Source organism: Delphinapterus leucas, chromosome 3, assembly GCF_059928025.1.
Source record: "Delphinapterus leucas isolate spDelLeu-1000000601 "Yukka" chromosome 3, BTC_Dleu_Yukka2, whole genome shotgun sequence".
NCBI lineage: Eukaryota > Metazoa > Chordata > Mammalia > Artiodactyla > Monodontidae > Delphinapterus > Delphinapterus leucas.
This window is the reverse complement of record NC_143131.1, coordinates 78,688,378-78,705,576: the sequence shown is the minus strand read 5'-3', so window position 1 is coordinate 78,705,576 and position 17,199 is coordinate 78,688,378. Positions and strand designations below refer to the sequence as shown.

The following is a 17,199-nucleotide window of genomic DNA, read 5'->3' as shown; positions in this document are numbered from 1 at the left end:
TGACTCTTTCTGAATTATGGTTTTCTCAGGGTATATGCCCAGTAGTGGGATTGCTGGGTCTTATGGTAATTCTATTTTTAGTTTTTTAAGGAACCTCCATACTGTTCTCCATAGTAGCTGTATTAATTTACATTCCCACCAGCAGTGCAAGAGTGTTCCCTTTTCTCCACACCCTCTCCAGCATTTATTGTTTGTAGATTTTTTGATGATGGCCATTCTGACCGGTGTGAAGTGATACCTCACTGTAGTTTTGATTTGCATTTCTCTAATGATTAGTGATGTTGAGCATCCTTTCATGTGTCTGTTGGCAATCTGTATACCTTCTTTGGAGAAATGATATTTTTTATTTTAAGACCTAGGAGGTGCTATGTAACCAAGCTCTCCCTAAACCTTGAAAACCAGTCTGCACACCAAGGTGGAAAAGCCCACCACCTCTATGTCCATGAGAGTGAACTCGGATGGGCAGCAGATGCTGTTCTTAAGTGGTTTTCTGCTCGACGCAACACCAAAGGGTGAAAACAATCTAGAGAAGATCCGGGGTTGGGCTTCCCTGGTGGCGCAGTGGTTGAGAGTCCGCCTGCCAATGCAGGGGACACGGGTTCGTGCCCCGGTCCGGGAAGATCCCACATGCCGCACAGCGGCAGGGCCCGTGAGCCATGGCCACTGAGCCTGCGTGTCCGGAGCCTGTGCTCCGCAACGGGAGAGGCCACAACAGTGAGAGGCCTGCGTACCGCAAAAAAAAAAAAAGATTTGGGGTTGATTTAGCAACTATTGGATATTGTAAAATATTGTGTGAGTGTTTGATTTTTAAAAAGCTTTGATATGTTGATGTATGAATCTGCACAAAAAGTAAACCAGGTGGAGAACGTACATCCTTCAGAGGACTCACAACAGCATTTCTTAAAAAAACAAACAAACCAAAAACCTCAGTACATTGTCCAGAGCATTTAAAGTATAGTGTAGATTTAAAATTTTAATTTAAGAATAGTTTTGAAAAAATAAAACTATATGCAGAAGACCTAATGATTTGATTTACAGTGAGAATTTTAAAATTACATTTTCACACAACCGATCCATCCCCTGACCCCCAACACCCCACCTCTACCTATTCTTTCCCTTGTAACTTTATGTTGGGCAGAAATGAAGGGACAGAAGTTGCAAGGTCTACTTGATATTATGTGCCTACTTCTTCTCCTCCTGCCCTGACAGGAAGTAATCATGAGGCTGGGATTTGGTAAACATGAGGTTTTTGCTCAGTACTCTGGGGAAGGTAAACCCAAGCCCTCACAGAGGGGAAAATGCCTCCCAGTTTCCAAAACTGGACAGTCAGGCCTAGTTTGATCCACGGGATCTGGCTGCACCAAAGTAAGCCTGGGTGGCCACACTGTGGCCACATCAAAGCAGAACACCAAGCAATTTGGGGACATTTCCCCTGCAAGTTTTGGATGGAAATGCGAATGGGAGGAGAGGCTGTGACGGCCCCAGCCTCTTACCCTTCAGGTCCCGGTCGTCTCAGGACCTCCAGGATAGACTGCTCCCCTCTGTGGTTTGGGATTCGCTTGTTGAGACAAAGAGTGTGTTCAGCCTCACACACGAATGAAGAGCAAATGAAGAAGTAAGCCTCACTGACCACTGCTTCCCCAAGAGATCGCTCTCCCACGCCCCTCATGGAAAGCCCTCCACAGAAAAATCAATCTTCTGGTCTTTCAATCTGCCCCCTGTCCTAGTCAGAGGTTGCCAAGCATTACGGGGGGCTCCTATCACAAAGCAAACAAGGCCTGAGCGGCTGGAAGGAGAGAGAGAGAGCTGCTCTTTAAAAGCTTGTAAATGCTGTTATATTTTTAAAACCACTTACTGAAGAGGTGAGTTATTTTCTCCTCCTCCTTCCCCAGAAGCACAGCCATTAAGGTTACCTGGAAACCTGTCCAGGAAGCATGTGGCAAATAGCAACCATGCAATAAAAACACCCGCATCTGTCATCTAATAGGAGATGGTATCGGCAAGGTCATATTTGGGTAGAGGAAGGAGAGGAAACCTAATTAGTTTGCAGGCCCTGGCTATTCGGAGGGACGGTTCACATGTGCACTTGGAAAGGGGGCTCTGTTCTTGGCTTGGCTGGGAGGGCACTTGACTTTGGTCTAAGTTGGAAACGAGAGGGATTTGAGATCAGATGCTCCTCATACGGAAGACTACCCTGTGGAACGAAGAAGCACAAGAAGAATAAGAAGGAGTTAGCAGACACTGCCTCCACCCTGCAAGAACTTCCAATCTGTTGGAGATGCGCTGGACACGGAGAATGACCTGAGAACATTGCTTTTTAAGTTTCAAGAGCAAAATAATATAGTACAAAGGGGTATCTACTGGGGGGACAAGAAGATTTCATAGTGAAGGTGATTTTGAATAGTCTTGAGGGACAGTGAGGACAGCAAAGAAGGTGGGAGAAGAGACGGGGAGGGTAGCTGCCATGGTATGTGAGCCAGGCATATGTGCTGAGGAGGTGAAACAAAATCACTACAAGATGTGTTGAGAGAATGGAAAATGTATATAGTGTTGTGGATCTAGATGTTTTTGTTCCCATGATTGTAGGGGTAAGAAGGGATGATGACTCCTCTGTCTCTTCATAACCTTAGCTCCAGACTCAAAAAAACCCTTCACATTATGAGTGCCATGAAAGCTTTTTTTCTGTTTTTGTCTCTTTTTTTTTTTTTTTGCTGTTTCTAAAGAGCTTATTCCTAATGTGTATTTCATTTCCAACCAACACCCTTTCTATGTCAGATGAGGTGATAAAATATGTAATTATAGAGCAGAAAAGTGTGACTCAGCTATTTTCCCACGCGGCCTTGACCAAAGACGCAGGGCTTGGGGAACTACAGCTGGCATGAAAGAAGCAGCAGGGAGAGGAGACCGTTGAAAAAATGGTGTGTCAGTACTTGCTGCATCCATCCCCTTTGCTTTACCCCAGAATATATCCTTTTTCTGATTCAGCATGAAGAACGGTAGCTAATGAAAATCTGTAATTCTGGAAGGTAAGCTATCTGAAAACTTGTGAAAAATCAGCTGAAACCAATAACATGAGCTGTGGGACAATCCCTGGGCTTCCCAGTCAACAGTCATCAGTTCTATCAGGGACATCTGTACGAGTCACTAAAACATGGCCACAGTTGCTTGGAAATGAGAAACCATGGAGAATCAGACACTAAAAATATCACCAGGAAATCTCCACAATGCAAACAATCCTCAGGAAGAGAAGACAGGTGCATGATAAAAGCCTGGCTGACACGCCACACTCCTCTCAAATTACAGAAAATCAATGCTGTCAACCTGAGAATATTGAGCAATAGTCCAACCAGCCTCTCGGCCTATGCGTTTCACAAATGCCAGATTCATCAAGCGCCATCACCCAGAAAAGAACACTCACCTGAGCGCCGGGGAATGCGGCGTGGTCTTGGCAAGCCTTCCCGAATTGTAGGGGGGCACCTGACCTCAGCTCCTCTGAAAATGGAAGGAGGCACTTAGGCCAGCGCCTGGTCGTCCCAGCCACCTTGCAAAGGATAAGAGACAAAAGTTTAAAGGCATGAATTGGAAGACATAGTTGCACCTCTGACATACCATGGTCTCGGGAGGTTTATTTGAGCCCTCTAGGAGTTTCAGTTTCCCCATTTCCAAAATGATGTAGAATAGACAACGTGTGTGTGTGTGTGTGTGTGTGTGTGTGTGGCCTTACTGTTCTCTACTGCCCTGATGCATTGGGATCAATCATAATCTACTACTTAGCCAAGTGTCAGTCTGCATTTTTCCCCTCTCAAATCAAATGCATATGTACAAACACACGCATAAAGAATGAGAATTCTTTCATTTTCTTCAATCCCAATACGTTTCTCTGAGTGAAGAAGAAAAGGGTAGAATTCCTATTACAAGCCAAGAATTGCTCATAAGGTTGCATACATTCATGAGAATATATTACCCATAGGAGCATCACTCTTCCTGTGTGCCCTGAGGGCTGGGCTTGGGGGTGAGTTTAGTTGGGTAAAGCTAAACTCTGCTGGACTTGGTTTTCCAAGTATTTGGGGTTATTTCTTTGTTTTCTCACTCACCTGAGACGTCCATATCCTTGTGTCTGAAAGGTGCTCTGTGTGTGTACTCATATCCCTCCCATCGGCTCCCACCCAATCCTACTAAAGCAAGAGGTGAGCAGGGCAGCTGGAGACACCACCGCCTCCCACCCACCCGCCCGCCCGAGAGGCCTGGAAGGAAAAGGGAGCTCAAGAAAGGCCACAGACTGTTTCCTACCTTCTCTGGTCTCCAAAGATCCTTTTTCTCAGTAAAAAACATAAAAGGCCCCCAAAATAATAATAATAGTACATACCAAGAAAAGCACAAAGAATTCAAACAGGCATAGAAATATCTGTAGGAGAACTTTTAGGAGACAATGAGATTTGAGGTTTCACGAGGTGAATAAGGGGATTGGATATCAAGAGAAAAGAATCCTGGGGGGAACGATTAGCTAAAACTAGGAACGAGGATACAGGGAACTTCTTGGGGATGTATTTCCCCCTAAATATGGCAGAGAAGAGTCAGGAGTAGCCTGTTGGAGAGGCGGGTAAGGGAACCACCTTTGCAAGGCCCAGGGACGCTCCCTGATGTACCTTCAAGTCCAGGCCAGCGGCTGTTCCCAACCCTCTCCTGCCGATGAAAAGCTTTCCTGTGCCCCCAGCTCCTCCCAAGTTAAACCTCTTCAGGTGCTTCACCTGATGTAAATCCAGGGTATTATTCAGGCTCCTTCTTGTTCACCTGCTCAAACCCTTTTGAACCCTCCCAGGTCTGTTGTTTCTCTCCACTTTTAACTCCATCTTGTCTCTTTCCCCCAGTATCAAAATTCGGCCATAACCCTAAGAACAGATCAACTCCAGCTGTCTACATTTTCTCCTAGGTGTTGAAAAAAAGCTCTGCGCCTGTGTCTCCTCACCTACGTGTCTTGCTCCCGTGCCTGGTCCAGGCACCATTGTCCCCCTGAACAACCCCTCCTGGGCTTCCTGCCAGAAAATATTTTGCAAGTTTCACTTGAATTTGTACATGGCATACTTCTGAACATGTAAATAATATATAAGGCCAACCTATTTTTGGAGCTAAGAGCAACAAAAATCTCAAAACTACAATCTGCCCTAAGCTGGTTTTGCCCTTAAAAAAAAGTTCTTATGAAATACCCGAATTTCTTCAGTTAATACAAATACAGACGGTGACCTGAAAGTTCAAGTAATGGCCCAAAGTGAGGGGAAGTGCAATGTTGATTCTGATTTACAGAAAGTGAATCTGACTCATGGCAAGGTCCTGCAATCTCACATGAACTCATTCTGCCTGTAAATGCGCCGGAATCAATGGTGAGCAAATGTCAACTCTGGCAGAAGCACTTTGTTTTCCGTTGTGCGGAAACGCCTGATCCCCATGGTTTCTGACAAAGGCCCTCGTCAAGCCGGTGTGTCATCATTTGCGTCTGCCACGGTGGCGGCTCGACCTGCGCGAGGACCCACTTCCCAACTTCCCGGCATCTCTTTGGCTTCCTCGGAGCGAAGGTAGGCGGGCCAGGCCCACGCGGGAAGCAGCGCCACCTGCTGGAAGCCGAGTGACGGAGCAGCGGACTGGAGTTGATGGAGGAGACCGAAAAGTCCTGTCGGTGCCATTGGCTTTGAGGCAACGGCCACGGCCAGGCCTGACTGGAAAAAGAAAAAAAAAACACTAGCAGAAATATGCACCCTTTATCCAAACCAACCCTTAAGGCCACACGCCATCCCTTCCTCACCACAGAATGCGGGTGGTGTGTGTGCACACGTGTGGAGGTATAGCGAGGTTGCATATTCCAGGAGTGTCCCTACCGACCTCCCAGAGGTAGGGAAAGTGATATCATGGTCACCCTCCTTGCTGGATTTCTAAGCAACTCCACAGCTGACAGAAACGTTTACATACAATATCCCAGTTAATCTCCCACTACTCTGTACAAGGAGATGAAAGTCTCAACCTAACGAGCTGCCAGCTCCCTGGCTCTCCTAGAATTACTCATAACTTAACCACGTTTGAGGATGACAGCTAACTAATGAGCTTTTCCCCTTTTCAAAAGACTTTGCCCACATGGAAACAAAGGCTGTCACAATCCCCCAGCCAGACAGAACTGGCTGTCAGCGTGGAAGAGATCGAGGGCTGACTCCGAGGTAAAGTAAGCTGCAGCCAGCTGTGGGAAGGAGAAGTCTGCAATCAAACCTCAGCGGCTTCCAAGTGGCTGGTAGTGGGAAACTCACAGGAAACTCATGGCCTGTGCAGGTCTTTGCCAGAACCTCTCTGGCTCTTCAGAGCTGTACTCACTTATGTCACAATCATGAGGAAAACTTTCCCAGCCTGAGAGGTTACTGACCTAAACCCATGAGCATCTGCGGAAGCAGGAGGCCTGAAAGACAAAGCAAAGGTGTGTTGGATGAAGGGAGCTGCTACTTTGGCAACGTGGAAGTGTTTGCTGACAGTGCTAGGGACACCAGTGACACAACACATGGATTCTTTGGCATTTTCCCTGCGATTGAATAAAAAGAACTACAGTGTCTTAAGAGCTTATTTAGGCCAGGCAGTAGGCTAAGTGCTTTACCTTGGTGGGGTTTGTTGTTGTTGTTTTCATGTGATCCTCACAAATGCTGTATAAGAGATGCACTATGATCAGCCCTGTTTTACAGATGAGGAAACTGAGGCCCAGAGAGGTTAAGAGGTCTGCCTAAGATTACACAACACAGAGGAGTCAAAGCCAGGCTCAAGCCCAGGTCCCTCTGGCCCGAAGACTATGCTCCTATCGTTTACTCTACCGCCTCTCAGCTGTCAACACCCTACTAGGCCCTGAACTAGAGTGTATTTTACTGTTCGTTTCAGGGCCAAAATGATTCATCAACCACATGACCACACCACTCATTTTCACTGACCCCTTGAGCATGAAAGCGGGGCTTGAGGAAAGACCTTTCATCCACTTTGTTTTGAGCCAGGGCAACAGGCTGGGAATGGTTGGAACAAATAGTTCTGGGTCAGAGGTCAGGGGACAGACTGGACTCTGGCGGCGAAAACAAACAAGGCCTCTCAGGGGGGCTCTCGGTGCCATGAGGGGCCCCACGGGTGGAGCCTGCACAGGCATCTCTGGATGGGATGCACCCGGGTGTGAGGCGCGGGCCTGGCCCATTCTTAAGTGCGGGGCGGGGGTGAGGGATGAGGAAAGCGCTGTCCCGGAGACAGCGTCCAGTTCTGGCACATACCAGCTGTGGAACACGTGACAGACGCAAGGAACCACGGACGGCGGCGCCATCTCTGAGGACTTCGGGGATTCCGCGCTTGCCACCGCGTTGTAGGAACGCGGCGCTGAGCTGTGGGCTAACGTGAGCGGTGAAGGAGGCCGTGTGGACGGGCTCCGGGGTCTTCAGATGCAGAGCGTCAGGGTTATATCACTTCCACCACCACCACAACAAAGTACTATTATGCTCATTAATCCTGGCGCACACTTCTACATGCCAGCTGGCAGAGGGACCTTGCCAGGCTTTCGCCCTCCGGTGAAAACTTTCCGGACAGCGTTCCACAGTTTGAAGTTTCCCGGAAAGCAGCTTGACCTGGTCGGGTAATCCGACGGGCATGTCCCTTACAGTCGTCCCACACGGCCCGAGTTCACTTCCACCAACGCCACTGCTCGTCTCCCAACGAAGCCAACCAGTCCTAAAGGCGAAAGAAAATAGTGCCGGGTTTACATCTAAAGGCTCCGAGGGGCGCAGATGGATGGCAATGAAGGGGGAGTGGTGCTGAGGCGCAGTCCTTCCCGGAGAAGCAAGGAAGCGGGGAGCCGGCCAACCCCCTCTTCCCTGGCCTCCAGGGAAGGCCCATCCCCCGCTGCGGGTTCCGGGCAGCCACGAGGAAACTGGCGCTCAGCACGAGCCTCAGACGGAAGCCTTTTGTCTGGGAGGTGCTGGGGGACGCCACACAGCGCTGTTTCTTCTAAACCTTTTTGTTGTTGTTGTGTTTGTTCTTCCTTGAATGTTATCTAGATCGTGGAAAGCTATTTCCACGAACCGATTTTTAAAGATCCCATATGATGAGGGAAGAACCCGTCCACAGTATTAATGCAGGGGAATGGTTACCTGTAGGCTGGTGCCTCCTATGGTGTTTGAGTTTATCGGCGTGCAGAGGCAGAGGGCAATACGGTAAAGGAAGGCTTGTTAGGCTCTGACGTGAAAAACAGAGAACAGCTGCGTGCTAAAGTGTATTCTGGTTGGATCTGACAATACAAAAGAGAAATGGGGAACCTAATCGGTGTGACTCAGTCACGGTGGATGCATGATCTTATGCATGGGTCAAAACCCATGGAACCGCACGGCACAGGGAGTGAACCCTAGTGGAAATGATGGACTTTAGTTAATAAGTGTTTCAAAATTGCTTCATCAATGGTAACAACTGTGCCGACTAATGCAGAATGTTAGGAATAGGACAGGAAAGGAGGATGGAAGGGAAATATTTTTACTATCTGCTCAATTTTTCTGTAAACCTAAAACTGCCCTTTAAAAAATGAAATTTGTTACTTTCAGTAAGTGAAAATGAATAAGTAAATAAATACCCAGAAGGAAATCAATCAAAATGTTAACAGTACTATTTTTTTTAGAAAATTTTTTTTAATAAATTTTATTTATTTATTTTTGGTTGCATTGGGTCTTCGTTGCTGCGTGTGAGCTTTTCTCTAGCTGCGGCAAGCGGGGGCTACTCTTCCTTCAGGTGCGTGGGTTTCTCACTGTGGTGGCTTCTCTTGTTGCGGAGCATGGGCTCTAGGCACGCGGGCTTCAGTAGTTGTGGCTCACGGGCTCTAAAGCGCGGGCTTCAGTAGTTGTGGCTCACAGGCTCTAGAACACAGGCTCAGTAGTTGTGGCGCACGGGCTTAGTTGCTCCGCGGCATGTGGGATATTCCCGAACCAGGGCTCGAACCCGTGTCCCCTGCATTGGCAGGTGGATTCGTAACCACTGCGCCACCAGGGAAGCCCACTAGTACTATTTTTGGATGATGAGATTATGAGTAACTTCTTTTGTGTTTTTACTTTTCAAATTTTCTACAATCTAATTTTGTCTATCTTTCCATGTCACTTTATCAATCAGGTAAATGTACAGTTTTAAAGTCTTGTCTGAGTGACTGTTCTCTGAGGCAGAAACTGTATTTGCACAAAGTGGTCTGTTGTCTCGTTCTCTTTACACAGTAGGAACTTAAATTTTGTACCTTTAGATACGTCTTCAACTCTTTCAGCCTTGTAGCCTTAAAAATTTGCTGTTGCGTGGCTCAGGAGGTTAAAGCAATAATTACGAGAGGGAGAAATCCAAGCCTTCAAGGAATAACTGGGTGGGTGACTGTAAACTGAAAATCTCTTCTTAAGTAGCCTGTGTGGCTATCTTGAGAAGCATCTATTAAATAGCTTCCGTGAGCAAAGAGTGATGGGTGCTGATATAAAGCAAGATCCAAAGACGTTGTGTAATTAAACAAGAAGCATTGATTCTACCGTGTAGAAGTTGCAGCAGTAGAGTTGGCCTGAGAATTGGGGACAGTTATGCCAGGAAAACTCTTAGCTGAGTTCCTGATTCTTGGTAAACCGGTCAATAAATGACTTCTGATATTTGAGAGCATTAGAAGAGTTTGTTATATCCTGGTTTTAGAGCTAATCCTTCATATTAGCGTTGTTTCGCAATCTACAATGCATCTTCGCATTGATCTCATTTACTGCTTTCATTTGTTTGCTTTTCATGTAACCTTATATGACTGAGCATCTTGAAGACAGGACCACGTCTTATTTATTTTTGTATGCCCTGCTCCTATATATGCCTGCCCCATAGTTGGTTCTTATTGTGGATTAAAGATGGCTGCAAATTCTTTGACACTTCCGATCAAGAGACAGAGTCTAGGGCTTCCCTGGTGGCGCAGTGGTTGAGGGTCCGTCTGACAATGCAGGGGACACGGGTTCGTGCCCCGGTCCGGAAAGATCCCACATGCCGCGGAGCGGCTGGGCCCGTGAGCCATGGCCGCTGGGCCTGCGCGTCCGGAGCCTGTGCTCCTCAACAGGAGAGGCCACAACAGTGAGAGGCCTGTGCACCGCAAAAAATAAATAAATAGATTTTTTAAAAATTAAAATTAAAAAAAAAAACAGAGTCTATTTCTCCTCCTTTTGAATCTGGGCTAGCCTGAGACTGCTTTGACCAATTGAATACAGTGTAAGTGACATTATGACAGCTCCAAGTTCTTAAGGAGAACTTGGTCTCTTGGAGCCCTGAGCGTTCACATAAGAAGTCCAGCTCTCTTGCTGGAGAGTCCATGCAGAGAGTCCCCGTGGGGAGGGAGATGAGGCCAGCTGAGCCCAGCCTTCCAGCCATCCATCCCAAAGAGGCAGACAAATGGATGAAGCTATTTTGAACGCTCCAGGTCTGATCGGCTACCCTGTGAATGTCCCAAAGGACCCCGATTGACTCCACATGGAGCAAAGAATCTCTCAGATAATCTAAGCCCTTCCTAAATTCCCAACTCACAAAATCATGAGATATATTAAAATGGTTGTTTCAGCCAGTGAGCTTTGGGGTAGTTTGTTATGAAACAATAGATAACTAAACAGCTCTCAAGAAACATTTGCTGATGGATGGATGGATGATCTAGAAGGGCCATTGTCTTTCCTAGAGGAATGATGCTCAGAAATAAAGCAACTTGCCAGAGCTACTGCAGTGGACATTTGTCATCCTTCTTCTCCCCCAGCATCTGAACCTCCTTCTCCTTTTGGAGAATTTCCAACCTCCTAAAATAGATCCATCTCACATTAATAGAGGCTGAAAATGCCAAATACCCACTTTCTCAGTCTTCCTCAAAGCTAAAGTGCAGGCACGTGGTACAACGTCCTCCAACGGGACACTCTTGCCCCAGACCATGACTCAGAAGCTGGAAGAGTGAAGAAGCAAGGACTTTGCAGGCTCCATCCTAGGTAGATGGACCCTCCAGGGGCCCCGTGGCCGCAGCTCCAGCAGCAGGGCCCTGTGTGCAGGCTCAGTGGTGGCAGTGGGGTGAACCGTGGTCCCTGTGCCCAGTCACAGCACTGTCTTCACGGTGTTGTTATGTGGGGCTGCTCCCTGCAAACCTGTCCTCTGTCCCTCCCAGGGGGGTGGCGACCTATTCACTGTTTTTGTAATAAACTCCTTTTCTGCTTACAGACAGGAGCCCTGACTGATGGCCGCACACTCAGGTTTCTCATTCTAGATCCTAAGCTTGATGTGAATACTGTTCAGCTGGTGTCCTCAGAGTGCAGGGGGTTTGCAGGGGGAAAGCAGGAGGGCGAGAGAGCAGAGCTCAGAGCCCTCAGCGTCACCCCCCTGCTTCAGCCAGAACAGAACTACTTTGGTGTTTTTAATACTGTGATCCTCTTTAAATTTTCTTTGTAAAAATTGTTCTGTTCCTACAAAGTAAGTCTGAAAATGACCACAGACACATATAAAATGACAATGCATGCAATGGATTGTTTGGTGAAGAAAAATTAACAAAAGGAATGATCATTTGAATGTCCCAGTGAGCCCTTGAAACAGATCTTTGTTCCAGAGCAGATGTCTCCAGGCCTTTACCTCCTGGTAAAGAAGTGTGAAACAGGACATGGTGGAGGGGGTCACAAAGGCTGCCATCAGCATTCATCTAGATCTGGTTATGTGGAAGGTGTACAGATCGAGCCCCTGACCCCTTCCCTTTTGAGGTTCATTGTTATTTGAACACATCAGTGGGTCAGAGCAGCTGCCTAGGAGGCCAGCAGACAAGCCCATGAGGGACAATGGAGTCTGGACAGGACCAGGCTCCAGGACAGGGCCTTCTCGGGGAGGACCTGTGTGTTAGGGTTAGAGCCAGTCTTCCTGAACTACGGGGATGCCTTGGGGGTAATGGCCGTGTGTGTGAATGTGTGTGTGTACGCCAAAGAGATGTTGACAAAAAGCTGTGACATCAGTAAAAGGCTGGGGAGGAGGACCTTCTCCCCCACCCGCGCATCACTAACAACCACTGCTGGACCGGTCACGGGCCGCAGACAGGACAGTTTGTACCCCTGAGCCTCAACCACCACAGCACAGAGCAGGGCCTGGGTTCAACTTCTGGCACGACCCACAGGGCCCCAGATCAGCACTGATGGGGCTCAGTGGAAATCAACTGAACCAAGTGGGCTTTGGGGTTCCTTGGACTCATTGCAAGACGGAGAACTTCGAGGGGAGGAAAGGACATTCTCTTGACAGTAATATGAGAGCTCAAGCCATTCACCTTAGGGAGAAGCACAATGCGGGAGGGTGGTTTGTTGTTAATGTTTAGAATCCATGTTTCCTTCCTGCTTCTACAGGTTCTTCAGTGTTGGTTTGGGGAAAGGAGCTGCAGCCATGCCAGTTGGAGAACTGGCAAAAGTAGAGATTCCAAGTGAATAATTCACTTCAACTAAAAGGACAATGAGAAGAGGAGTAACTCACACGTGAAGCAGAGCTGGTTCCCAGCTTGTGATGGCCTGGACTGCTGGCTCTATCTGAGTGACCCTACTACCGTCTTTGTCATGCAGTCCCCAGTGGTCTTTGACCTGACCTGCAGAAGCAGGTGCTCTGACTGCAGGGCAGTGGCATCTAGAGTCTTGACCTCAGGGTCCCCATCCATTTCTGTGCTTAAAGTTTCTGCAGCACTTGGCAGCTGATTCAAAATTGCCCATGACCTTTCCTCATTGGCCAGTTCAAACATGTGCCACAACAGCCCAGGCAAGTAGGAGAGGAGGGTGGTGTCGGCTCTTGGCTGGCCTTCACCAGGAGAGCCTGGACTGGCTGCTTCCACTGCAGCAGTAACTGACCAGGTGGGCAGGGACAGGACCCGGAGCTTCCCCGTTACACAGAACAGCAGGTCTAGGAAACAACAGGGCCTTGTTCTGTACCACTTACTGGGAAGTGTCCTCAATATCTCTTTGCTCTGAGAAATAGAGCCATTTCCTTTGTAAGAAGGGCCCACACTTGTGTGCTGTGCTGGGAGTTTACAGGGCAAGGCCAAGGCTGTGTACCTGTGGGCACATGTGGGCACATGCTGAGCTTTGGAAACAGGCCTTACAGATGCTCATATACCAACAAACTACCTTTTAACCCTGTTTTCTTAAAGAGGTCAGTTATAATTTTCAAAAGTCCATAAGTTAGAATCACAATGAAGAGTCTTTCGAACGTCAGTGTCTGACCCTGAACTTAGACCTGAATATGTCAGCCTCTTTCCCACTGAAGAGGCTTAAAATCTTCCCAGCCATCTTCCTAGATGCCAAATGAGGCTTTCCTGAACACCACACCGTCACTTACAAACTTGGGTTAGAAACGTTCTATCAGCTGAACTCAATAACTCATTCATGTATGCTTCCAATAGAGACAGAATTAAAATATTTCAGGGACATGATCTTATAATATATACACAAGATACCAGTGAGTGAATAAGATAATAGTAGCTATCACTTATCAGTGCTTTACATATACTTATTTATTTATGCCTGTCAACAAATAAAACAAAGACCACCAGAGCTAATAAATAATAAGTGAAGAGATGGATGGACAATGGATGAAGGAATGGATAGATGAATAGGTAAAAAGAAAAAGCTAAGTCTACTGACTTGCTAGATGAAGGAACACAAGCTAGTGATGAAGTAGAAGTTCACTGAGAGGGAAAAAGAGTTTTTAAAGTGCTAGCCAGAAGCAGGTTTCATGTGGTTATTGCTAACTAAGGATTGAGATCCAGTACTCTGGAACTCTCTGGAGAGGACAGAATGGATCCACAGGTCTAAACACAGTTGGCTAAATACATGGAAACAACCTAAATGTCCATTGACAGATGAATGGATAAAGATGTGGCACATATATACAATGGAATACTACTCAGCCATAAAAGAGAATGAAATAATGCCATTTGTAGCAACATGGATGCAACTAGAGAGTATCATACTAAATGAAGTAAGTCAGACAGAGAAAGACAAATACCATATGATAGCACTTATATGTGGAATCTATATAAAATATGACACAAATGAACCTATGTATGAAACAGAAACAGAATCATGGACATAGAGAACAGACTGGTGGTTGCCAAAGGGGACGGGGTTGGGGGCAAGATGGAGTGGGAGGTTGGGGTGAGCAGATGTGAGCTTTTATATATAGAATGGATAAACAACAAGGTCCTACTGTAGAGCACAGAGAACTATGTTCAATATCCTATGATAAACCATAATATAAAAGAATATATATTAAAAAAGAATGTATATATATATATATATATATATAGGTATAACTGAATCACTTTGCCATACAGCAGTAATTAACACAACATTGTAAATCAACTATACTTCAATAAAAGAAAGAAACACAGTTGGCTAAAACAAACCTCACTGCTCACTGTTTAGGAAGAGTCTTCAGTTAGGACCATTGAGAGCCTGGTGTGCCAGGGTCTCTCCAATTTCAGGGTCCTTTATCAGCTTCAGCTGGTCAGAGCCAGCTGTAAGAAACACATCTTCAGTTGTTATCTCTCCTAGGCAAGTGCTGCTGTACCAGAAAACTTTCCTCACATTCCTCACCATAGCCTCGCCTTACCAACTCCATCACTTTAAAATTTCACACCAGGAATATTTTATAATTGGAAATTAAGTGTACCTGTTTGCCATCTAGCCCTTTCCTTGCATCTTCAGACCCTTAGAAGGCTGTCACCTTAACCCCTTTAAAAGTGAACTGTATCCTGCAGTTAGGGAGGAAGAGTGGCATACTGAAAAAGCTGCGACGATGCATAATCTCCTGGTTGCAGGTCACGGGGCATCTGATCTTCATCCAAAGATAAATTACTGTGCTAAGCTTCAGGAACAAACTTTATACTAATGTAACAGAGCAACAAGGAGCCATCTGAGCAGTGAGTCTTAGGCAATAAACACACACAGCAAAAAACCCTCAAAAACAATAACACTACTACTTAATGTCCACTGAGATTTAATTCTCCCCCTCTAAAACTGCCCTAATTTCTACCAAATATAGCCAAATTAAGACTATTAGCTCGGTGCTTTGTGACAGCCTGGAGGGGTGGGATAGGGAGAGTGGGAGGGAGGGAGACGCAAGAGGGAAGACATATGGGAACATATGTATATGTATAACTGATTCACTTTGTTATAAAGCAGAAACTAACACACCATTGTAAAGCAATTATACCCCAATAAAGATGTTTAAAAAAATAAAAAAAGACTGACTTATTTGCAAAATAAGTCTGGTTTCAATAAAGTTGGCCTGATCATTTACATAAATGTCATTGATCATACAGGCTCTTTTAAGTTGGCTCTGCTGGAACTTTTTATAAGAAATCTCAAACTGAACTTTTAAAAGGCCTCTTAAGTCCAGGAAAACCACACCAATCTGGTTTGCCATCAGATTCTGCTTGTGATATCTATAGATTTGGGTGGATTCCTCTCTTGAGTTCCCCAAAATATCGAGATTCCTGCACCTGCCAGGAGGCAGCCTTTCTTATTCACCTGATGACAAGCCTGCTGGGAACAGAAGAGTTTCCAATTTCTGGAGGAATCAGGTAGAGAGAAAAGATAAAATGTTTCAATTCTACTTACAAAGGTATAATTTACCAAATTGCTGTAAGTCATAATTAGCTTGAGGAGAAAGGTTTCTTTACATCTGGAAAACACAGATTAAAACCAGTAATATTTCAGACAAAACCCAAAAATTATACCATATTCATCAGTTCACTCAGTCCTATGTGACTAATCCTTGATCTTAATCTTCTGTTAACAGTTTTATGAAGCTATCAGGTTTTCCATTAGAATTCTTTAATTTCTTACCCAGTTCAGCAGTATGATCTGAAAGTTATCAGAAACCTGTACTTGTCAAAAAGTCATTTCTCTGACTCTTCTTGAAGATGAAGCATTTTTTGCAAAAGCATCAAAATATAACAATAATGGTCCATAAATGACAAAACACTTTAAAAGGCACGGTTAAAGATCTGATTACAATGCAATTAACAAAGAAACTTGATTAATGCTGTGAATACAACATTTAAGATAATAACTAGAGTGCTTGCTTCAGCAGCATATATACTAAAATTGGAACGATACAGAGAAGATTAGCATGGCCCCTGTGCAAGGATGACACGCAAATCATGAAGCATTCCATATTTTTGATATATGTATACATATAGCTGATTCACTTTGTTATATAGCAGAAACTAACACAACATTGTAAAGCAATTATACTCCAGTAAAGATGTTAAAAAAAGATAATAACTAGAATTATAACTGATAACATTTTACCAGGACATATCAGATTTTTAGAAATTCCATATAATTTCTAGAATATCTTTTTAATAATATTTACCCATACAATATAACCTAAGAAGGTTTATCGCCACTCATTTGACAATGCTTTCTATGTAATTTAACATAGCAAATAAGCCTAATTAGTTTATTATTCCTCTCTCTGAGATGCTTCAGGGGTCCTCTCTGAAGCATCCCAAAATTAGCTAGAGGTCAAAAGAACTTCAATTAGAATTTGATATTTGGAAATTTTGTCAAAATATCAAAAAGGTTTCAAAACACCTGGTCAAATAGTATCATGGGTCACTGTAGAATAGTACTTATTCACTTAGTCAAAGTGACAATAAAAGATTTCAAAAGAAAATTATAACAGATTACCAGTTAAAGAACTTATGGTTACCAGGGGGGAAGGGGGGAGGGATAAATTGGGAGATTGGGTTTAACATATACACACTACTATACATAAAACAGATAACTAACAAGGACCTACTGTATAGCCCAGGGAACTCTTCTCAATACTCTGTAATGGCCTATATGGGAAAAGAATCTAAAAAAGAGTGGATATATGTGTATGTACAACTGATTCACTTTGCTGTATAGCAGAAACTAACACAACATTGTAAATCAACTATACTCCAATAAAAATTTTAATAAATAAAATCCTCCCCCCCCCAAAAAAAGTCGATCAATATTTTAAGAAAATCTTGTCCTCTTAACAGAGAGAAAACCAAAGTCAGGTTTTGTACCACATTAACATTAAAATTTGCTTACTTAAATTTATTCTAACCTTAGCCCTGACTACACATAGTATTCCTTTCTAAAGATTCTTTTATTTCTCACAAATCTTCTA

The 17,199-nt window shown here is 45.0% G+C and overlaps 1 non-coding gene across 1 annotated transcript; it reads left to right on the top strand.

Annotated features, from left to right (window-relative positions):
- The first annotated feature begins 16,109 nt into the window (after positions 1 to 16,109).
- Positions 16,110 to 16,215, top strand: LOC115801659 (U6 spliceosomal RNA). Its single transcript, XR_004021974.1, has one exon. It is a non-coding gene; the product is annotated as a U6 spliceosomal RNA (small nuclear RNA).
- The last annotated feature ends 984 nt before the right edge of the window (positions 16,216 to 17,199 follow it).